Below are 24930 nucleotides of genomic sequence, written 5' to 3' on the forward strand. Positions count from 1 at the left end.
AGGTTGATGATCTGGAACAAAAAGAATGCCCACTTTCATTAGTGCTGGAAGGCCAAGAGAAAGAAAAAACACCTATAAAATTTGAAAAAGGAGTCAAATGTCACTTTGTAGATGACATAATATTATACATATTTAGAATATTATATATAGAGGACTCCAAGAAATCCACCAAAAAATTATTAGAACTAATAAATGAATTCATTAAAGTTGCAGGATCCAAAATCAAATAAAAAAGTAGCATTGATAGATGCCCATTGCAAATGATCTAAAATAGAAATCAAGATAGAAATTCCATTTAAAAGAGCTACAAGACAAAAAACAAACAAACAAACAATCCAAAAGAAAACAAAAATTCCTAGGAATAAATTCATCGTAAGAGGTGAAAGATCTCTACACTGAAAATTATGTATTTACAGATTGGAAGGCTCAATATTATTAAAATGTGCATACTACTCAAAGTGATCTATAGATTCAGTGCAATCCTGTCAAAATACCAATGGATTCTTGAAAAAAACTAGAAAATAATAATCCTAAAATTTGTATGGAATCACAAAACTCCAAAGAGCCAAAGCAATCTTGAACAAAAAGAACAAAGCAAGAGGCATTACCCTACCTGACTTCAAACCATACCACTCTGTAATCATGAAAACAGCATGGCATAAACACAGACATGTAGACCAATGGAATAGAACAGAGAGCCTAGAAGTAACCCCACACATCTATGGCCAGCTAAGAGCACACACTGAAGAACATTCTTTTCAATAAATAGTGCTGGGAAAATTAGATAGCCACATACCCAAGGATAAAACTATATCCCAATCACTCATTGGTTACAAAAATCAACTCAAAACATATTAAGAGATAAGTATAAGGCCCCAAACTATGAAACTAGTAGAAGAAAACTTAGGAAAAATATTTTAGGGCATTAAAATGGGTAAGGACTTTTTGGACAAGACTCTCAAAGCACAGGAAACAAAAGCAAAAAGAGACAAATGGAATTGCGCCAAGCTAAAAAGCTTCAACACAGCAAAGGAAACAATAAACAGATTGAAGATATAACCTATGGAGTGGAAGAAAATATTTGTAAACTATATCTCTGACATGATGATATCCAGAATATGTAGGGAATGTCAACAACTGAATAACAAAACAATCAAGTAAATCTGATTTAAAAAGTAGGCAATACACCTAAACAGACATTTCTCAGAAGAAGACTTACAAATAGTCAACAGGTATATGAAAAAATGTTCAAAATCACTAATTATCAGTGAAATGCAAATCAAAAGCACACTGAGGTATGGCCCTTACACCAGTAAAAAATCTCTGTTATCAAAAGTCTAAAGATAGCAAGTGTGGTGAGCATGTGCAGAAAAGGCAACCCTTGCACACTGTTGGTGTGAATTTATATTCATTCTACCATTATGGAAAACAGTATGGAGATTCCTCAGAAAATTCAAAATAGAACTATCATATGATCCAGCAATCCCACTCCTGGATGTAGTACCAAAAAAATGAAATAAATGTCAAAGAGACATGTGCAATCCCGTGGTCATTACAGCATGATTCACAATAGTCAAGAAATGAAAACAACCAATGTATCCATCACAACTGATGAATAGATACAAAAGTGTGATTCATGTATATTCAACCATATAAATGGATGAAATTCTGTCATTTAACACAGAAATTATTATATGAAATGAAATTAGGCAAACACAGAAAAGACCTGATCTCATTCATATGAGGAATCTAAAAGAAGTTGATCTCATAGAAGTTAAGAGCTGATCTCAGGGAAATTAAATTGAGAATAGAATGGTTGTTACCAGAGGCTCGGGAGAGGCAGGGGAGAGAGGAATGAAGAAAGGTTAATGAGTGGTACTAAGTTACAGCTAGATAGGAGCAGTTAGCTTTGGTATGCCAATACACAGTGGGGTGACTATAGCTAACAGTAACATACTGCACATTTCAAAAAGCTAGAAGAGAGGATTTTGAAAGTTTTCACCATAAAGAAGTGATAAATGTTTGAGAAGATAGACGTGTTTAACCTAATTTGAACACTGCACAATGTTATGCATGTATTGAAATATTAAACACGATCACACTAATATGTACACTTTTAAGTTTTATGTATGAAATAAAATAAATTAAAAAATAGAAAAAAAGTCAACATACAGTATTTTCTCTGCTTTAAATGCTCACTTTTTACGTTACCTATCTTGTGCAGTTCTAGTCTTTACTTAAGAAATCAGTACTGTCTCCCTCATGAGCACTGTTGACTGTTTTTGTTTTTTTGAGCCATAATCATTGCCTAGCATGTTATCTTAACATGCCCTTTATCATGGATATCTATGTTTCATTGTTGAAAATGAGAATGCACAGAAATTCTTAGCAGAACACATAGCGCATAAATTGCACTAAATTATGGTCATCATTATTAGGATTATTGTTCATCTGTCCTTTGATCTTTTTAAGTTTAGCCACACAGTCTGGTCTATTTTCACATTCCTAGCAATACAGAGTCTAGTAACTGCTCAAAAAAAATCTGTTAAATTAATTATTCTTTGAAAGTTTTAAGAGCCCAAGTCTCTTCTTTGCTTCATTAACCCCAGTCACCCCCATTGAATTCTTGGTATTATTTTCAGTTTAAGCACTGGGTTTGATTCTTGGCACTATATATAAATAAATGAAAAAATAAAGGTCCATCAACAACTAAAAAGAAATAAAATTAAAAAAAGAGTGGTCCTTCCAGAAACATCTTTTTCCAGCATGCTATTAGTTTTATTTTATTTTTATTTTTATTTTTTTTGAAAGTAATTTTTTTATTAAGAAAATAAAGACATGTTGCTTAGGGAGAGGAGCAAATTGACCAGTTATCAGGCACATTAGTAAATAATAAGTAAAACAAAATGTCTTATCATAGACAACTATTTTAAGACCATTATTTCTCTCAGAAAACATATATTTAGTTATAATACTAAAAACAAGGAAAAATTGAACTTTTAATAGAAAATCAAATCCTGTCAGAAGAATTACATGGTGTCAGCCATTTTTTAGAGATGCTGATTTAGGGTTCCCACCATAATATTTGATAATCAACATGCCTAAGGACATAATATAAAAATGACTAAAGGAGTCCCTGAGCTCACAGTCTAGGAATTATTGGAAGAAAAAGGTGACAGATTACAAGAGTAAGGGTGGATGAATCAACACAAATGAAAATCCAGGATTTCATTGTAGAAAAAAGCAGAAAGAGAATCAATGCTTCTGGAAGAGAAACAAAAGTAATTTCTGGGAAATATAAAGCTGAGAGTTGTTCCATCTTTTTAGGTTTGTAACTCATCTCTAGATTGAGCTTCCCAATGAAAGCCAGGGCATTGACAATAGGACATCTAAAAATAAGCCATAATCACTGCAAAGAAAATAACAGCTAGCATAAACCTGCCCATTGTCTTTTTTGAAGATATGGAATTACTCTTTTCACTTACTCCTGTCTTCATAGGCTTCCTGATATGATCATCTGTGGTTAAGATGGTTTTTCGTGCCCCATCCCACTTTCCAGGGACCTGTAGATGAAACTGGACTGAAGTGTAGGATTCCAAAAATAACTATAATGCCAGGTTGGGGTCAGTGAAGGCCAGAGACAGTAGATTAGGCCTGACTCCCATCAAATCAGCAGTCTCTTCCATACTATCAATGTAGTCTCCCTGAATGGTATGGCGTTGACTCTCTACATACCTAAAAGTAGAGAAGATAGAAGCCATGGCCTATCAACAAGGCAGTCAATTAGATAATCAATCAGTGAGTTCTTAGTGCTGGTATTAATTTTATTTATTTATTTATTTATTTTTTCATTATTGTAAACAAATGGGATACATGTTGTTTCTCTATTTGTACATAGAGTCAAGGCATTCCATTGTGTAATCATAAATTTACACACGGTAATGTTGTTTGATTCATACTGTTATTTTTTTCCCTCCACTCCACCCCTCCCATCCCTTCCACCCCTCTTTTCCCTCTATACAGTCCTTCCTTCTTCCATTCTTACCATCCTCCTTATCCCTAACCCTAAACCTAACCCTTACCCTAAAGCTAACCTCTCCCACACCCCATACGTCCTCATCCGCTTATCAGCGAGACCATTCGTCCTTTAGGTTTTTGAGATTGGCTTATCTCACTTAGCATGATATTCTCCAATTTCATGCATTTGCCTGCAAATGCCATAATTTTATCATTCACATGGCAGAGTAATATTCCATTGTATATATATACCACAGTTTCTTTATCCATTCATCAACTGCAGGGCATCTAGGTTGGTTCCACAATCTGGCTATGGTGAATTGAACAGCAATGAACATTGATGTGGCTGTATCTCTGTAGTATGCTGATTTTAAGTCCTTTGGGTATAGGCCAAGGAGTGGGATAGCTGGCTCAAATGGTGGTTCCATTCCAAGCTTTCTGAGGAATCTCCATACTGCTTTCCAGAGTGGCTGCACTAATTTGCAACCCCACCAGCAATGTATGAATGTACCTTTTTCCCCACATCCTCGCCAACACCTGTTGTTGCTTGTGTTCTTGATCATTGCCATTCTGATTAGGGTGAGATGGAATCTTAGGGTAGTTTTGATTTGCATTTCTCTTATTACTAGAGATGTTGAACATTTTTTCATATGTCTGTTGATTACTTGTAGATCTTCTATGAAGTGTCTGTTCATTTCCTTAGCCCGTTTGTTGATTGGATTATTTGTATTCTTGGTGTAGAGTTTTTTGAGTTCTTTATATATTCTGGAAATTAGTGCTCTATCTGAAGTATGAGTGGCAAAGATATTCTCCCACTTTGTAGGCTCTCTCTTCACATTACTGATAGTTTCCTTTGCTGAGAGAAGGCTTTTTAGTTTGAATCTATCCCAGTTATTGATTCTTGCTTTTATTTCTTGTGCTATGGGAGTCCTGTTGAGGAAGTCTGATCCTAAGCCAACAAGTTGGCTTTTTCTTCTATAAGATGCAGGGTCTCTGGTCTGATTCCGAGGTCCTTGATCCATTTTGAGTTGAGTTTTGTGCAGGGTGAGAAATAGGGGTTTAATTTCATTCTGTTGCATATGGTTTTCCAGTTTCCCAGCACCATTTGTTGAAGAGGCTATCTTTTCTCCATTGCATATTTTTGGCCCCTTTGTCTAGTATCAGAAAATTGTATTTATTTGGGTTTGTGTCCATGTCCTGTATTCTGTACCATTGATCTACCTGTCTATTTTGGTACCAATACCATGCCGTTTTTGTTACTATTGCTTTGTAATAGAGTTGAAGATCTGGTATTGCGATGCCCCTGCTTCACTCTTTCTATTCAGGATTGCTTTAGCTATTCTGGGTTTTTTATTCTTCCAGATGAATTTCATAATTGCTTGCTCTATTTATGTAAGGTACATCATTGGGATTTTAATTGGAATTGCATTGAATCTGTATAGCACTTTTGGTAGTATGGCCATTTTGACAATATTAATTCTGCCTATCCAAGAACATGGGAGATCTTTCCATCTTCTAAGGTTTTCTTTAATTTCTTTCTTTAGTGTTTTGTAGTTCTCATTGTAGAGGCCGTTCACCTCTTTTGTGAGATTGATTCCCAAGTATTTTATTTTTTTCGAGGCTAGTGTGAATGGGGTAGTTTTCCTAATTTCTCTTTCTGAAGATTCATCACTTATGTATAAAAATGCATTGGATTTATGAGCATTGATCTTGTAACCTGCTACTTTACTGAATTCACTTAAGAGTTCTAAGTTCCTCTAAATATATAATCATGTCATCAGTGAACAGGGATAGTTTGAGTTCCTCTTTTCCAATTCGTATCCCTTTAATTTCTTTGGTTTGTCTAATTGCTCTGGCTAGAGTCTCAAGGACGATGTTGAATAGAAGTGGTGAAAGAGGGCATCCCTGCCTTGTTCCAGTTTTTAGGGGGAATGCTTTCAGTGTTTCACCATTTAGAATGATATTGGCCATGGGCTTAGCATAAATGGCCTTTACAACGTTAAGGAATGTTCCCACTACCCCAATTTTCTCTAGTGTTTTGAGCATGAAGGGATGCTGTATTTTATCGAATGCTTTTTCTGCATCTTTTGAAATAATCATGTGATTCTTAACTTTAAGTCTGTTGATAGGGTGAATGACATTTATTGATTTCCAGATGTTGAACCAACCCTGCATCCCTGGGATAAAACCCACTTCATCGTGGTGCACTATCTTTTTAATATATTTTTGTATGCGATTTGCTAAAATTTTGTTGAGAACTTTTGCGTCGATGTTCATTAAGGATATTGGTCTGAAATTTTCTTTCCTCGATGTGTCTCTGTCTGGTTTAGGTATCAGGGTGATATTGGCTTCATAGAATGAGTTTGGGAGGGTTCCCTCCTCTTCTATTTCATGGAATACTTTGAGAAGTATTGGAATGAGCTCTTCTTTAAAGGTTTTGTAGAACTCGGCTGAGAACCCATCTGGTCCCGGACTTTTCTTTGTTGGTAGGCTTTTGATGACCTCTTCTATTTCATTGCTTGAAATTGATTTATTTGTGTATGTCCTCCTCGTTCAGTTTAGGTAATTCATATGTCTCTAGAAACTTGTTGATGTCTTTGAAGTTTTTTGTTTTGTTGGAGTATAGGTTTTCAAAATAGCTTCTAATTATGTTTTGTATTTCAATCCTGTCTGTTGTGATATTTCCTTGTTTATTCCGAATTTTAGTAATTTGAGTTTTCTCCCTCTTTCTCTTTGTTAGTGTGGCTAAGGGTTTATCAATTTTGTTTATTTTTTCAAAGAACCAACTATTTATTTTGTTAATTTTTCCTATTGTTTCTTTTCTTTCAATTTCGTTTATTTTGGCTCTGATTTTAACTATTTCCTGTCTTCTACTACTTTTGGTGTTGGTCTGCTCTTCTTTTTCTAGGGCTTTGAGCTGTAGTGTTAATTTGTTTATTTGTTGATTTCTACTTCTTTTGTTGAATGTGCCCCATGAAATAAATCTTCCTCTAAGTACTGCTTTCATAGTGTCCCAGAGATTTTGATATGATGTGTCTGTGTTCTCGTTTACTTTGAAGAATTTTTTTATTTCCCTCCTGATGTCTTCTGTTATCCATTCATCATATAGTAGTGTATTATTTAATCTCCAGGTACTGGAGAAGTTTCTGTTTTTTATTCTGTCATTTATTTCTAATTTCAATCTATTATGATCTGATAGAATACAAGGTAGTATCTCTATCTTCTTGTATTTGCTAACAGTAGCTTTGTGTCATAAAATATGGTCTATTTTAGAGAAGGATCCATGTGCTGCTGAGAGGAAAGTGTATTCGTTCTTTGTTGGATGGTATATTCTATATATGTCAGTTAAGTCTAAGTTGTTGGTTGTGTTATTGAGATCTATGTTTTCTTTATTCAATTTTTGTTTGGATGATCTATCCAGCGGTGAGAGAGGTGTGTTAAAATCGCCTAGTATTATTGTGTTGTGGTCTATTTGATTTCTGGAATTGAGAAGGATTTGTTTGATGTACAGGGATGAGCCAATGTTTGGGGCATAGATATTTATGATTTTTATGTGTTGCTGATGTATTCTTCCCTTAAGCAGTATGTAATGTCCTTCTTTATCCCTTCTGACTAGTTTTGGCTTGAGGTCCACATTATCTGAAATGAGGATAGATACTCCAGCTTTTTTGCTGTGTCCGTGTGCATGGTATGTTTTTTCCCATCCTTTCACCTTTAGTCTATGGGTATCTCTTTCTATGAGATGAGTCTCTTGCAGGCAGCATATTGTTGGATTTTTCTTTTTAATCGAATCTGCCAGTCTATGTCTTTTGATTGATGAGTTCACGCCATTAACATTCAGGGTTATTATTGTGATATGATTTGTATTCCCAGTCATTTGACTCATTTTTGTTTTTTGACATGATATGGTTTCTCCTTTATTTGGCTATTCCTTTAGGCTAGTTCCTCCCGTTGCTGATTTGCATTGTTGTTTTTCATCTCTTCCTCATGGAATATTTTGCTGAGAATGTTCTGTAATGCCGGCTTTCTTTTTGTAAATTCCTTTAGCTTTTGTTTATCATGGAAGGATCTTATTTCATCGTCAAATCTGAAAGTAAGTTTTGCTGGGTATAAGATTCTTTGTTGGCATCCATTTTCTTTCAGGGCTTGGTAAATGTTGTTTCCGCCCCTTCTAGCTTTTAGGGTCTGGATTGAAAAACTGCTGATATTCTTATTGGTTTCCCCCTGAATGTAATTTGATTCTTTTCTCTAGCGGCCTTTAAAAGTCTGTCTTTATTTTGTATGTTAGGTATTTTCATAATAATGTGCCTTGGTGTGGGTCTGTTGTAATTTTGTATATTTGGAGTCCTATAAGCCTCTTGTACTTGGTTTTCCATTTCATTCTTCAGATTTGGGAAATTCTCTGATATTATTTCATTGAATAGATTGTTCATTCCTTTGGTTTGTTTCTCTAAGCCTTCCTCAATCCCAATAATTCTTAAATTTGGCCCTTTCATGATATCCCATAATTCTTATAGATTCTGTTCATGATTTCTTACCATCTTCTTTGTTTGGTCAACTTTGTTTTCAAGATTAAATATTTTGTCTTCAATGTCTGAGGTTCTGTCTTCCAGGTATTCTATTCTATTTGTTATGCTTTCTATGGAGTTTTTAACTTGGTTTATTGTTTCCTTCATTTCAAGGATTTCTGTTTGTTTTTTTTTTTTCAGTATCTCTAACTCTTTATTGAAATGATCTCTTGCTTCCTGTATTTGCTCTTTTAACTGTTGATTGGTGCAATCATTTAATGTCTGCATTTGCTCTTTCATCTCCTCCTTCAATGCCTGCATTTGCTCTTTCATCTCCTCATTTGCTTCCCTGATTGTTTTAATTATGTACATTCTAAACTCTCTTTCTGACATTTCTTCTGCTGTGCTGTCATTGGGTTTTATTGATATAGTATCTAGGTTTGTTTGGGACATTTTCTTCCCTTGTTTTCTCATATTGGTCAGATGTCAATGGGACTCTGAGATATTGCAGATTTCCTCTGTTGGTTTATAGTGTCCCTGTAGATTTCCAGTGTATCACCTCCCTTCAATAGCTAGCCTTCAATAGCCAGAAATCTTGGAGGAACTTGATAATGCAGTGCTTCTGAAGAAAGCTGCCTATAGCCCGCTGCTGGTTCCAGGGCTCGGAGTTGGCTCTGTGCGGAAAGGCTCTCACTGGGCGGTCTGCTCCGAGAAGCGAGCCTTGAAAGGCGCCTCCCGCCAGGGGGAGCCGGGCTGCTTGGGGAAGTCCCTGGCTGCCCTGTCCTGGTCCCTGAAGCCGCCTGCAAGCTGGAGCTCACCTCTGGCTCCAGGACTTGATGCTGGTTCTGTGCAGAAAGGCTCTCACTGGGTGGCCTGCTCCAAGAATCTGGCCGTGTGGGAGGAGCCCACCACTGGAGTGAGCTGGGCTACCTTGGGAAGACTCTAGCTGCCCTGCCCTGCTCTGATAAGCCACCCCTATCTAGGCCTGCCGCCCAGGCCAAGCTTCACCGGTTGGGGACACTCACCCCGTAGCTCTATTTTAGTCCGAGTCTCTCAGTGCCTCCCCTGGGTTCTGGAGTGACTGGAGATGCAGTCACCCTTTAGTCTGCCATCTTGGATCGCCCCGTGGAAAGACTATTAGTTTTATATTCTGTGTAAAATTGTACCATGAATTTAGCATCTTAAAACTGCACTGATTTATTATTTCATAGGTACAAGTAAAAAGTCTAAGTAGGCTTAGCTGACTACTATACCTAGGGTCTCAAAAGACTGAAATTAAGATATTAAGGGGGTGAGTAGCCTGGATTTTTATGGGGAGAGTCTGGGAGTAATTTACTTTCAGGCTTACTCAGGTTGCTAAAATTCAGTTACTTGTGGTTGCAAAACTGAGGTCTTTGTTCCCTTCCTAGCTGTTGACTGAAGGTTTTTCTCAGCTTCTAAATGTCACCCAAATGCCTTTGTTCATGAACCCTCTGCCTTCAAAGTTATCTGTTGCATATTGAATTGTTCTTCTGACTTCCTCTAATGCCACCAGCTAGTAAAAAGTTATTTTCCTTTGTGATTAGATTGGGGCTTGTATGATTACATTAGGCTAATCCAGATGGCCTTACTATCTTTGGCCCAGCAGTGCCAGAAAATATTATGTAACTATAGGAATGATATATACCATATTCACCTGTTGTGGGGGCAAGATATCTTTGAGGGACCATTATTCTATCTACCACAGCCCACACTGGCCCCTGAAAAATTAGTTTGTTTCATATATAAAATGTATTTATTCACTATTCCCCAAATTCTCATTATATTATGGTATTGTCTCAAAATTCAAAATCTCATATATAATCTAAATCAGTAAGGATGAAGTTCATGTTCATAATCCTATTCTATTTATGGATCTGTGATACTAAATAAACATTTATCTGCTCTCATTATATCATGGTGGGAGAGAACAGGATAACTATAGACATTATGTTTCAAAATAGGGGGAAATGGAAAATAAAAAAGTCATTAATTCAAAGAAGTTTTGAAATCCAGTTGCATACTCCTTAGGTTTTAAAACCTGGGAAAACTGCTCTGTGGCTCTCAGCTCTCCTCTGGGCTTCTACTTCCAAACTTTTAGCTCACTTCCTGCTAATAGAATTTTAGGGGTCCAACAGCCTTTCATTTTGAAGTTTCTTTATCTGTTTAGTCCATGCTGTCAGTATAGATGCTGGTATAGATATATCAAGAACCCATTGGTCTCCCATAGTACAAGGATTAATGACATTAGACAGATCCCAAGGTCATACACTTGCATGATTATGAAATAATAAATCAGTATAGTTTTAAGATGCTAAATTTGTGGTGCAGTTTTACACAGTAATATAAAACTAACAGCATACTGAGAAAAAGTCTCTGGAATGATGATCCTTTTTAAGAATATCATCAGAAATGGTCCCTATAGAATTCTTCATCTTAACTGAGTAAAGATATATTTTCTCTGATCGCAGCATGTGGAAATCATTTGTATGTGAATCTAGAAGCAAGAATGAATTTTAATTATTTTCTTTTAAAATTGAACTTTTAAAGATAAAACCAAGAAGTGGGTGAATGGGGCTAATGAAGTAAATAAGGATTTGGACTCTTAAAAAACTTTTCAAAAAATAATTAATTTAACAGATTTTTTTGGGGCAGCTACAAGACTCTGTATTGCTAGGAATGTGAAAATAGACCAGACTGTGTGGCTAAACTTAAAAAGATCAAAAGACAGATGAACAATAATCCTGATAATGATGACCACAAGTAATTTAGTGCTAAGTGTCCTAAGAATTGCTGTACATTCTCATTTTCAAACATAAACATTCCATTTATTGTGGATTTTAAACATAGACATCCACAATAAAGGGCATGATATAACAAGAAGCCAGGCAATGTTTATGGTGCAAAAAAACCAAAACAACTAACAGTGTTCATGAGGGAGACAGAGTACTAATTTCTTAAATAAAAACTAGGGATGCACAAGACAGTTATAGTACAAGTAAACATTTAAAGCAGAGAAAATAGTTGATTTTTGTGAAGCTATAATATGCATCTGTTCATATATTAACATACTCAGAGGATCAGATTGCCAAATCAGTTTAGCACAAATTAAAATTTTTACCAGTATCAAGCTTTATTGATAATTTTAAAGAGCATTAATGTGAGTGTCAGAGGAGAATTATTTGCATTATTCAAGACTGGTCTAGATCATCTTCTTTCATAGGTAAAGGAAGAGAATGAATTGCAGACTATTTTCCACAATGTATACAAATTTAAGGAATCAAACACCATTGGTATACTTTAATAAAAACAGGCTTCCCCCACATGTATTTATTTTTCATTTTATTGTAAACTTTGTGCTATGGTGGATCAGAATTTATCTCATACACATGTGTGCGTGCATATACACATTTCAAATATATTGATATTTTTAGGAGAAAATAGTGGAGCCAGAGAGAGAGAGAAGCAAAAATAGAATTTTAAGGAAAGATAATAAAAATGTAGGGATGATATAGTCTATACAATATTAATTTTCCTTTTTATACTCAAAGAATTCAGGTTAGTGTTGGAGACAGAAATGTTTAATTCAAAATAATATCTTACCCTCTTTTGAAGATTAACAGTGGTCATGTAACCCAATTATGCCCAGTGATATGCAAGTAGAAGGGAGGTTTCTGGGAAAGTTCCTTGCAAAAGGGTCAGGTTCAGCTGACATGACTTTTCCCCTTTACCTTCATGACTGAAATATGGATTAGTTCCAGATGTGGAGCATCATTCTATGACCACAAAGCCACCTTGAGAGAAAGGTCAAGAGGAATGCACAGACTTAGACTTTGATTTACATGAGCTGCTGAACCAATACAAGTAAGCACTTATCTCTGGACATCTCTTGGTATGAGAGAAGCACAACATATAATTTATTTAAGGCACTGTTTTAAGAGTTCTCGTTACTTGGAAATGATTCTTCATTGACAGAAGTAATTCAAAATAATGCCCAGTGAAAATGTTTCTAGCCATGGAGTAAGAGGGTACATGAATCCTTTGACCTGCCAAAGCTCTTGATTTATATCTTTAATTTCATTTGCAGGTAGCAAAGTGTATATGAAAATCTTTCCTAAATGGTTCTAGAATCCCCTCAAAGATGTTCAGTCTTCATCTCTACCACATATTAACTTTTGGAGGGCCTTACTTAGGTTGTATGTGGTAAGAAAAGAGAATTTAAAAAATGACAAGATGCCTCCAAGTTGTATTCTTGCAATTTGTATACAATGTACAGAATATTTGTATTACAGGAGGGGCATGGGGAATAGAAAATGGTACCTGATAAAGAAGAAAAGAAGAACACTCCAAGTTATACTTCAGTATGACTTTACAGAGAACACTCCAGAAAACTAAGGGCCATTGTCCTCCACAAGGGTGGACTCAGATAGGAGGAGCCACAGTACAGGCATGGAATTGTCTGGAATATGTCAAGAACCTTGAAGGAAATTCTTCTGAAAAACTAAACGGAATAATTTTTTAGTTCTGTGTAATCTCTACTTGATGTTTGCTGTAATGTGATTTTCACAGGTTACTGTGAGAAGAATTTTAGTTTCATTGTATGTCAAGTAGCCCAATTATCAAGGCAGAAAAATGCAGCAGGACATTTTATCTTCATAGGTATTTGAATTCCACTTATGATATTGCTAAAAGGGGTGTATAATTAAAACAGTTTCAATTTATAAGAGTGTTTCTAACTTCTATACATTATTCTGTCTCCTGATTGGGAGAGATTTTGTTATAACTAGCGGATGAAATACATAAGTGGATGTCATTCACTTTTAATTAACTATGATTCTTTCAACAAATTTCTTGAGTTTCAACTGCATGCCAGCACTGTTTGGGGTAGCAGATAGAGCAATGGACAACCAGATTTGGGTTTTTTGTTGTTGTTGTTTGTTTGTTTTTTTATTTTTCTACTTGAAATTAATGCATTTCAGGGAAGATAGGAATAATAATCACAATGAAGTGTGACCATTCTTAGAATAGGGAACCTGTGCAGGTGGCAGAAAGAGCAGGGAGAGATCCATCTCAGTCCAGATATTAGCAATTTCTGGGAAAACAGGAAAAGAATCAGAGTTCGGTCTGCCTGGCAGATGAAAAATTTTGTTCCTAAAGGGAGTCTCTTGGGTTTTTATTTAAAAACTGTTACAAAGGTTCTGGAATTTCTTTTAATATTCTACATTCTAAACTAAACATTAACTTTTACAATTTAATATACTTTCATCTCTACCACATATTAACTTTTAGACGGCCTTATTTAGGTTGTATATGGTAAGAAAAGAGAATTTAAAAAATGGCAAGATGCTTCCAAGTTATATTCTTGCAATTTGTACACAATGTACAATGAACCTATGAGATAATCAGGTATAAATCCGTGTTATAACGTGACAGATTAATGGCAATCAGAGAGAGTATATTTCTAGGCTTTCTTAATTTCTTCTTCTTAAAAAGTTCCTACTAAAAAACAAGGAAAAACAACAAAACAGAATAAACCTCATGACCAATTCACTTTCTTGTAAAATAATTTATTATGTTTCTGACTTTTGCTCTGAAACATTATAAATAAAACCACTTTTAAATTTCAGAAGGAATTGTTACTTCATTCTGTAAACATCTCAATTGATAATACTATTGTCAATTCAGTAATGTTAGAATGATGAGTTTGATAAAATTTTTTTTCTATTATGAGAATATATCCTTTTAATCCAAAATACCATTTATCAACAATGTTTTTCCCGTATGCTTCCCTTCAAATAATATTAGCTTACGCTTCGTGGTGCATTCAGTATCTTAAGGCACAATTGTTATTTGTGAAATGTTTAATTTGCGGAGGAAGATGGAAATTTTACGTGTAATCTTAGGCATATAAATTATTAACCTGAAGAAGTGAAGAGAAACTGCGGGGGCACCTGGCTCTCCTTACAGTGCTTGACAGAGTTCCACTGAAGGATGATTGCAGAGACTCATCCTAAAAGGATTGCATGCCAGATGTATGCCTCCCTAGCTTGGATGTTATTCTGTGGAGTTTTCCTAATAATATATTACTCACTTCAGTCTGGGGATCTTGCTAGAGGTGATGGGAATAATTCTACAAATTTCCAGAAAAATATCATGGAGACAAAACACACGTTGAAACCCTGTGATGATTAACCTCACAACAGCAGAATGTTTTTATTATGTTAAAAACTAAACACTGCATTTACTGGCACAGCCAGAACCTGTTGGGGCACAGAAACTTATAGATAACAATGTTTCCCCAAGTTCTAAGCACAAAGTACCTCCCACAGTAGCTACTAGATATGGACCAGCTTATTTTATCAATGGCAAGCCCTGGTGGTTAAGTAAGGATAATCTGTAAGGTTACTGTTTTCTCATAATCTTTCGGTAAAAACAATTTCTGCCTATGTTTTGGAAACTTCTTTGATTTTATTAGTCACAAGCCTGTCATCAAAGCCTGAAGAAAAATGTATATAAACCCAGCCTTCTCCAGAATAAAGTGGGAATGATTGCACCAGAACTAGAGTCTGTGTCTTTCATTCTCCATCCATCGCCGACGCTGTCTCCCCGCGCCCCCTTACCAGTGTGGAACCCATGGACTCCTGCTGGGGCTGGACCCTGGCAAGAAACATTTATTTGGGATGCTTCCAACACCACTGGAAGTAGGAGAGAATGGAGGGGGAAGAATAGGAACTTTTTAAGCAGAAGAAAAGCTGTGAGGTGAAAGAATAATGTTTATTCACCAATAGTGATTTCAGCATTTTATTAAATGATCCCAACACAGGCAATGTGAAAGTGATCTAGGAAAGTATTTCTCAAAATTTAGCATTTGTACTTTTCATTTGGGACCTCTTAAAAATGCAGATTCTGATTCAGTAGTATAGGGGTGGGGCCTGAGATGGTGTGTTTTTAATAAACTTCCCCAAACTGCTGTTGTGGAGTAGCCAGGGTTAGAGATGTGGTTTTGAATATTGGCTCATGTCAGAAATTGAAAAGATCCTGATGGTCAGGCTACAGCTCTGAACAACTCAGACATTTTGGTGCTGAGATCCAAGCTTCAGTACTTGGTAACCACCCTCCCACCCCAATGCATCAATGTGTAGCTGGACTTGAGAAATCTCTTTTTAGAAGATGATCATCATTGGCAGGAGCTGGTGGATTCACTCCAATGGTACTTTAGAATCACTCATAAACTAAAAGTCAAATTACTCCATTACAATAGAGTGCAGCTGAGAAAACAAAACGTGCACCACATTATTTAAATAAAAACTTAGCACGCATAGGATATGTTTGGCTTCATAGATTCTCAGAAATGTTATTGTTTCTGCCCTTGCATAATTTCACTATTAAGTTCCTGTGTATAAGCACATCTTGGGAATAGTGGTAAGTAAGAAAAATAAGCCATTAAGTTTCTCCTTACATGAGCCTGGAGTGATTGGAAGGCTGACTTCTTCACATTGACTTGTCTGATCTCGGGGATGGCAGGATTTCAGGGAACAGAATTTTGAGTGTTGGTTCTAATTTATCTTGGTCTGTTCTCTACAAATTGAGTTTCTCTCCAGTCTAGACTTTCGGAGAGCCAGATTACCCTTATTCCTCACCTGTACAAAAAACTATTTCAATTTTAATGTATCCGTGAATTAGAATTGCTTTCCTTCACTCCAACTAACTGTATTTAACAATTTTTTTTAATAGGAAGCAAAGGGAGTCTGGGTAAATTAAACAGAAAAAGGTGTTTATTTAAAAGAATAGGTAGTGGGGAACTTATAGGACCACTGGAGATCTGAAGAACCAGATTTGAGGCTAAATGCCCAGGAGCCATACCCAAATCACACTGAGAATCATCTGGAGGGAAACTGCGGCTGCTCCTGAGTTTCTCTGCTGCCATTCTGCAACTGGAGCACAGCATCACAGCCTTCTAGCAACCAAAAACTGGACGTAATCCCATCTCTATCCTGGCTAGAAAATGGATTCTGACTGTTTCTCATACAGTTCACTAAGGTCTCCAGGTAGACTGCAGGATTGCGTTTCCATCTTAACTTAGGGGTATTTTCTACCTTGGGAAAGCAGGACCTAAATGACGGCACATTCCTCAATCATAGGACATGTATTCGAATCACGCTGGGGCCGTAAGGGAAGCATGTCAAAATGATCTACACCATTCCTTGAGTCTCCTCCTTTTGTAATTTAAGTTGGTATAGGTAGTATCAATTTTATCCCACTCCAATAAACATTTATTCAACATCTACTGAATATTCAAAATATAAATAAGTTGAAGATAAATTGTAGAAGGACTTATAACTTGTTAGACAAGTTTTCAAATGAATTATTTAAATCTAGCAATGCAAAATGTAATGGATTGACATTTACAAAAGAGACATTACTCTCACAAAATGCAGGGTGCAAAGTGGGAGAAAATAATATACATTTTAAAGCTCATTTGCCATGATTTAAGTCAGATATAGTGAAGTACCTAATAAGTACATGGTATCACATTTGTCTTATTGTATATTTCCAAATATTAAATAAGTTGTTAAGGGCAAGTATCCATCTTTTTAATTTTTTTTGTTAGGCATAGTGTCTACTACATAACCAGGCACATAGTACTTACACAGGCATTTCTTGTTGAATTGAATTATTTGGGAAACATATAGTGTGTTAGGCAGTTTTTCACTGCTGTGACCAAAATGCCTCACAAAAATAATTTGAAGGAGGAAAATTTTATTTTGGGCTCACAGTTTCAGAGGTTCAGTCCATAGACGGTCAAGTCCATTGCTTTGGACCTGATACGAAGCAGAAAATTATGGAAGAAGGAAACAGCAAAGAAAAGTTGTTCAGCTCATGGCAAACAGGAAGGAGAGAGAGAGAAAGAGAGAAGTCAGGAACAAGATATAGTCCCTAAGGGCATGCCTCCAGTGACCTGCTTTCTCCAGCCAACTTCCCACCTGCCTACTATTACCACCCAGTCATTCATTCAGATTATCAATCCATCAAACGGATTAATTCACTGATGAGGCTACAGCTCTCATATCATTTCACTTCTGAACATTTCTGCATTGCCTAACACATGAGACTTTCAGGGGATATTAAAGATCCAAACAGTACCGAGTACCCCTAATGTACCCAATCATACTATAAAACTAATTATTGCAAAAGAATATGATATTTTAAGTACACTTACTACTCAGTCATTATAATTACTCAAAATAAATTGCTGTTGGAATGGCAATTGAGAGACTATTGTTATAATTATCAAGAGATTAAGCTTTTCTATTTTAAAGTGTAGCTGGGACAAGAAGTGAAAATATATTTAAAAAATTGACATTGATTGGAACTGTTCTTCTTTTCATTAGTATTGCTGTTGTTATTATCATTAAATTAATTAAAGAACAGCTTTCCACTTCCAGGTTCAAGGATGTGACCTATTCATAACTACAGGAAGGAAATATAGGTTCCTTGGGTACACTTAGGATGTCCATAGGTTAGGAAGATAATTATAAATCTCACTGAACAAGCTCACAGGCTCAGGAGGAAAAATAAAGAAATAAAAGAAACATACACAAAACAATACAACTTGCAAGGAACAGGAACTCACTGGAGATAGCTTAGGTAAAAAGGAGAACTTATTAAAAGGATATATGGTATCTCATACTACCTACGGATAGAAAGTAAGGGACTTGAGCACAGTAGAACATAGGATTTGAAGTCTATCAAGAATTCAGGAAGTTCTCACTGTCTTTCATCTTTTCTTCTGTAGATGTCCATTCAAATACCTGGCAATGTTGCCCTTTGCTAATTTCAGTGTTTAACTATTGCTGGCTCATAAAGAAAGTAACACCTGTCCTTCAGAATACTTTCATTTCTTCTTTGCTTGCAACAGCATGTCCTGGCCAGGGATTCAATAGTTAAGGTATAACTTTACTATTATATTTGGAAGCTTATCCCCTGGTCAGCCTTGCCTGTATCCAGTAACACATCTCAGAAAGCAATCACCCCTATACTTTTGTCCCACTTTTAGTTGCCTTGTGTACCTTTTACATTACTCTGAACTTCATTTATACAGTGTAAATCAATTATTCTCTTCAAGTCATGTTGCAGTTTGATGATTTAATTCCTTTGCCAATAATATTTAACTCTTAATTTCTCAAAATGTTTTCTCTAAGACTTTTTTTCACAAAGAAGACATCCTTTATGTTATTAGAAAATAGATTAATTTAAAGTTGCAAAAATAACATGCTTTTTTCCCCCCAACATGCTGACTCACTATGTTCACCCAGGCTTATCTTGAACTGTTGGGCTTAGGTGATCCTCTTGCCTCAAGTTGCCACATAACTGGGGTAACAGGTGTGTAACACAATGCCCAAATATATGCCTTTTTTAAAGTAAAAAAATCCAAACACATATAAAGAACATTTTAATCATCATCTCCTATTAAACCACACCATTCATTACTACACCCTTAAGGTAATCAATGTTAATAGGGTATACCCTTTAACATTTTTCTTCAAACTCATAAAAATATGTACATACACATAAGGTTTTTCCCTTTTTATGGTTTTCCCCTTAAAACATCAAGTAAATAGAACAGCTCTGATGAAGGTTTTTAAACTGCAAAAAATATTCCATTGAAAGTAATATATGTTACTATAACATGATCAAGCACTCCTCTCATTTGAGTATTCAGGTGGCTTCTAATGTATTTTGTAATTAAATATAATATCATATCCATATACACATAATCACGTATTATGGTATTTTTTTAACAGAAGTGGGATTACTGGATAATTATTAACAATTGTTCAACATCTCTCTCCTCATCATCATAAGGAAATTATATATCCTTACTATTGCTGTGTGATTTTGTGCCTCCCTTTGGTGGTAACAAAAATCATAGACGTGAAGTTGTTTATAGTAGTTTCAGATCATCTTTAAGTTCTTCCAAAAAATCTGAAGGTATGTCATTTCTTTCATTTATGATATGGATTGTTTGCTTTTTTTGTTCTGTCAATTGCTTAATCTCTTGACAAAGTTTTGTGTTGTCTTTTTAAATTTTTAAAATTTTACTAAAAAACAAATTGTGATGGTTAATTTTATATGTCAATATAAATATGACATATGTGGCCATGGTGCCCACATAGGTAGTAAAACATTTTTACAGATATTTCTGTCAAAGTTTTTTTGAATGGGATTTACATTAGAATTTGTGGACCTTGCGTAAAGCACGTTTCTGTCCATATTATAGTTGTGTCTCATCTAATCAGCTAAAGGCCTGACTAGAATAAACACCTGACCTTCTTGAGCAAGAAGAATTCTGCTAACAGATGACCTGCAGACTTGGACTGAAGCATTGGGGCTTCTCTAGTCTTCAGCTCACTGACACATTTTGTAGATTTTGGATTTCCAGTGTTCATAATCATGTGCACCAATTCTTTAAAATAAATCTTTGTATATATGCATACATATTGTTTTCCTCTGTTATTTCTCTGGAGAACCCAAATAGGTAAGTCTTGGAATATTTTATGTAATATGAGCCATTATGTGGGAAAAAACCCAAGATAAAACAGTGGAGGCTGGAATAAATAACATTTTGTCAGGCATGCTTTTTTGGGGTTAGTCCATTATTACAGAAGTTTCTTCAGAAATTTGTTTGGGTTTAGGTTATGTTACATTATCCCTATTACACTTAGGCTTCAGATTCTCCAGAGATGGCTTGCCATTACCTGTGGTCACTGTGGAGGCTGACGTAGTATTTCTCTTAGCTTTGTGCAGTCCTTGTACATGGTTTCTGGTTCATTGTCAGTCTTAGGTGGAGCCTTCTTACTTGGTCCTTGGAACTGGGGACTTCTCAGCTCTCCTGGGTCTTCTTGCAGGGGCAGCCCAATCATATGTCTTGAATCTATGGGGTTCTGAAGCAAGATAGAATTTTCTTCCCTTTTTCCAGTGGAAGTAGAATTCTGCTTTATATCAGTATAAGATCCTGGTTCAGGAGATTTCCCTGTCCCTTCTACAAAAACAGACAACTTCTGTTTCTACTCTTCTTTAGAAGCAGTCCTTGATTGCCTGGTTCTTCAGGTAGGAGATAAGGATTCCTACTGCTGCTCAAGGTGATGGATCTCTGCCTGGGCTGTGTGGAAAGAATGTTTGCTGCCTCTTCTTAAGCATCTTAAGATTTTTGCCCCACTCAGGAAAAAGGAATCAGCATTGTTTTGTGCCCATGTCCTGGTGGAAGCTGATCACCTCCCACATGATATCCCAATTTGGGGGAGTGGCTCTGCCCATCTCCTGTCAGCCCAGATGGTTCCCATGAGTAGCTGGTAACCTGTGGAAAACGGTACAAGAGCAAGTCTGAAGTTTGTTCTGACAAAGGTAAAATGGTTTGTATGTCCAGTCTCTCTTCAGAGGAACTGATCACACTTTGAAATCCATTTCAGTTTGTTGCCTTGTAACCTGGGGTTTCTGATAGGTTCAAGCAAAGTTTATTATTATTATTTGAAGATTCCCTGGTTTTTCTTGTCTGCATAGAAGTGGTGTTCTCTTGCAGTTTTCCATATTCTAAGTAGAAACAAAACAAACTACCATTATTTTCTGTTTAAACAGTGTTATTTTTTAAAGAGATTAAAGGAAAGAATTTTCTTTTACATTTACCCATTTATTCACTATTCTCGGTACTTATCCTTTCTTCCTAATTGTTTTGAATTTCTGTCTTATGTTTTTCCTGTTCAACCCAAGGAACTTCTTTTTTCTTTTTTTTCGTACTGGGTAAGTGAACTCAGAGACACTCGACCACTGAGCCACATCCCCAACTCTATTTTGTATTTTATTCAGACACAGATTCTCACTGAGTTGCTTAGTGCCTTGCTGTTGCTGAGGCTGGCTTTGAAATCACAATTCCCCTGCCTCAGCCTCCCGAGCTGCTGCTATTACAGGCATGTGCCACTGCTTCCAGCGAGGAACTTCTTGTAACATTTCTTTGGATGTAGATGAACATCAAAATTTGTCACATTTTGTGTATCTGAAATTAATTTATTTTGCATTTATTTAGTTTTAAATAAAGCATTTTTATTGAACATTTTTGGAGAGATAAAGGAAATGGGAAATGTGGGACAGTTACAGGAAGTAATAAAGAATAATTAGAAATAGAAATAATGATACCAAAATATAATTATGTAAATAATTCAATGGATGAGACAGATACCAACCATGATAAAATAAAGGAATAGTGAACCAAAAAAATTGGATTTGAATATTAGAATGGGATGCTAATATAGGATGTGGAAATTTTTTTCAAGTTTATAACATTTTATTTATAAAAATATGCTGGGAGAATCCGTGTTTACACCCTACAATTTTTCCTAAGGTGAACTATTTTTGTGTCATTCTCTAATAATTTTTAAAGTTGCATTTTCTTTAAATATTTTTAAAAAAGTTTTAGTTATACATGACATTACAATGTATTTTGGCAGACTATACACACATAGAGTATAACTTACTCTATTTAGATTCCCACTCTGAGGCTGTACATGATGTGTAGTTAACCTGGTTGTGTATACAAATACATGAGTAGGAAAGTTATGACCAATTAATTTTACTGACTTTTCTATTTCCCTTCCCCTTCCTTTGTTTACCATTGTCTAATCCAATGGATTTCTTTTATTCTCCCCCCTAACCTCCCTTGTTGTGGGTTAGCATTCACAAATCAGAGAACATTCAGCCTTTTGGTTTTTTGGGATTGACTTGTTTCACTTAGCATAATATTTTCTAGTTCCATTCATTTACCAGCAAATGCCATAATTTTATTCTTCATTATGACTAAGTAATATTCCATCGTGTATATATACCACATTTTCTTTATACTTTCAGCCATTGAAGGGCACCTAGGTTGTTTCCATAGCTTGACTATTGTGAACTGAGTTGCTATAAACACGAATGTGGCTTCATCATGGTAGTGTGCTGCTCTTGAGTCTGTTGGGTATAAATCAAGGAGTGGGATAACAGGTCAAATGGTGGTTCCAAAGAATTCTCCATACTGCTTTCTATAGTGGTTGCACTAGTAACTAGTCCCACCAGCAAAGTATGAGGGTCCATTTCTCTCCAACATTTACTGTTACTTGTATTCTTTATTACTGATATTCTGACTGGAGTAAGATGGAATCTCACTGGAGTTTTAATTTGCATTTCTTGAATTGCTAGAGATGTTGAACATTTTTTAAATATATTTTTGACTGTATTTCTTCTGCAAAGTGTCTGTTCAATTCCTTTGCCCATTTATTGATTGGGTTATTTATTTTTCTGGTGGTGTTTTTTGAGTTCTTTGTATATCCTGGAAATAAACACCTTATCTGAAGTACTGGTGGCAAAGATTTTCTCCCAATCTGAAGGATCTCTGTACATGTTCTTGATTGTTTCCTTTGCTGTGAAGAAGCTTTTCAGTTGGATGCCATTCCACTTTTTGATGGTTGATTTTATTTCTTGTGCTTTAGGAATCTTGTTAAGGAATTAGGTTCCCAAGCCCACAATTTGGAGAGTTGGGTCTACTTTTCCTTCTAGTATGTGCAGGGTCTCTGGTCTAATGCCTAGGTCTTTGATCCACTTTAAGTTGAGTTTTGTGCAGGGTGAGAAAGTATTCCCAGCACCATTTGTTGAAGAGGCTATCTTTTCTCCAATGTCTGTTTATGGCACCTTTGTCTAGGATGAGATAAGTATATTTATGTAGGTTTGTCTCTATGTCTTCTGTTCTGTTTCATTTGTTTCATGTCTGTTTTGGTGCAAATACCATGCTGTTTTTGTTACTATAGCTCTGTAAAATAATTTAAGATCTTTTTTTTTTTTACAGCAGAAGGTATTTTGATTCATTGTACACAAATGGAGTGCAACTTTTCATTTCTCTGGATGTACACAATGTAGAATCACACCATTCATTTAATCATACATATACAAAAGGTAATGATGTTTGTCTCATTTCATCATCTTTCCTTCCCCCAATCTCCCTCCCCTCCCCTCATTTCCCTCTACACAATCCAAAGTTCCTCCATTCTTCCCTTACTCCCTACCCCCCATTATGTAGGTTCTCTGTTTGTTTGGCTCTTTTGATTATTTCCTTTGCTATGAAGAAGGTTTTTAGTTTGATGCCATCTCGTTTTTTGATTCTTGATTTTACTTCTTGTGCTTTAGGAGTCTTATTGAGTATGTCAATTCCTGAGCTGACACGGTAGAGTTGGGCCTACTTTTTCTTCTAGTAAGCAAAGGTTCTCTGGTCTAATACCTAGGCCTTTTATCCACTTTGAGTTTTGTGCAGAGTTCAAAACTCAATTTTAATCTCCTGCACAAGGATTTCCAGTTTTCATAGCACCATTTGTTCATGCTGTCTGTTCTCCAATGTATGTTTATGGTAGCTTTGTCTAGGATGAGATAACTATTTATGTGAGCGTGTCTCTGTGTCTTCTATTCTGTTCCATTGGTCTTCAAGTCTATTTTTGTACCAATACCATGCTGTTTTTGTTACTATATCTCTGTAGTATAATTTAAAGTCTGGTATTGTAATGATTCCTGCATTACTTTTCTCACTAAGGATTATTTTGGCTATTCTAGGCCTTATTTTTCCAAATGAATTTCATGACTGATTTTTCTATTTCTATGAATAATGTCACTGGAATTTTAATGGAATTGCATTAACTCTGTATAGCACTTTTGGTAGTTTGGTCATTTTGATAATATTGATTCTGCCTACACAAGTACATGGGAGATCTTTCCATTTTCTGAAATCTTCCTCAATTTCTTCCTTCAGTGTTCTGTAGTTTTCATTGTAGAGATGATTCACCTCTTTGGTTAGATTGATTCCCAAGTATATAATTTTTTTGAGGTTATTGTGAATGGGATAGTTTTCCTGATTTCTCTCTCAACTGATTCAGCATTGTATAATGTAATTGATTTATGGGTGTTAATTTTATATCCTGCTGAGTTTGTGTCTAGGGTTAGGAAACTTTCTGGTGAGGTTTTTTGATTCCTGTAAATATAGAATCATTTCTTTGGCAAAAGGGATAGTTTGAGTTCATGTTTTCCTATTCATATCTCTTTAATTTCTTTCTTTTGTCTAATTTCTCTGGTTAGAGTTTCAAGGACTATGTGAAATAGGAGGAATGACGAAAACATCTCTCTCAAGTTCAAGTGTTTTTAGAGGGATTGCTTTCCATTTTTCTCCATTTAGAATGATTTTGGCCTTTTACAGTGTTGAGGTATGTTCCCACTATTCCTAGTTTTTCTAGTATTGTGAATATAAATGGATGCTGAATTTTGTCAAATGCTTTTTCTGCATCTATTGAGACAATAATGTGATTCTTGTCTTTACATC

At 35.7% G+C, this 24930-nt stretch overlaps 1 long non-coding RNA gene across 1 annotated transcript in view; it reads right to left on the bottom strand.

The window, feature by feature from the left end:
• Positions 1-9195: 9195 nt before the first annotated feature.
• Positions 9196-24930, bottom strand: part of LOC306665050 — a 506589-nt gene continuing 490854 nt past the window's right edge. The window contains exons 2-3 of the long non-coding RNA XR_013764907.1: positions 9391-9545; positions 9196-9218 (exon numbers count right to left, since the gene is read on the bottom strand). This is a non-coding gene — a long non-coding RNA (uncharacterized lncRNA). The remainder of the gene's footprint in view (positions 9219-9390; positions 9546-24930) is intronic.

Source organism: Sciurus vulgaris (genome assembly GCF_902686455.1).
Source record: "Sciurus vulgaris genome assembly, chromosome: 7".
Classification (NCBI taxonomy): Eukaryota; Metazoa; Chordata; class Mammalia; order Rodentia; family Sciuridae; genus Sciurus; species Sciurus vulgaris.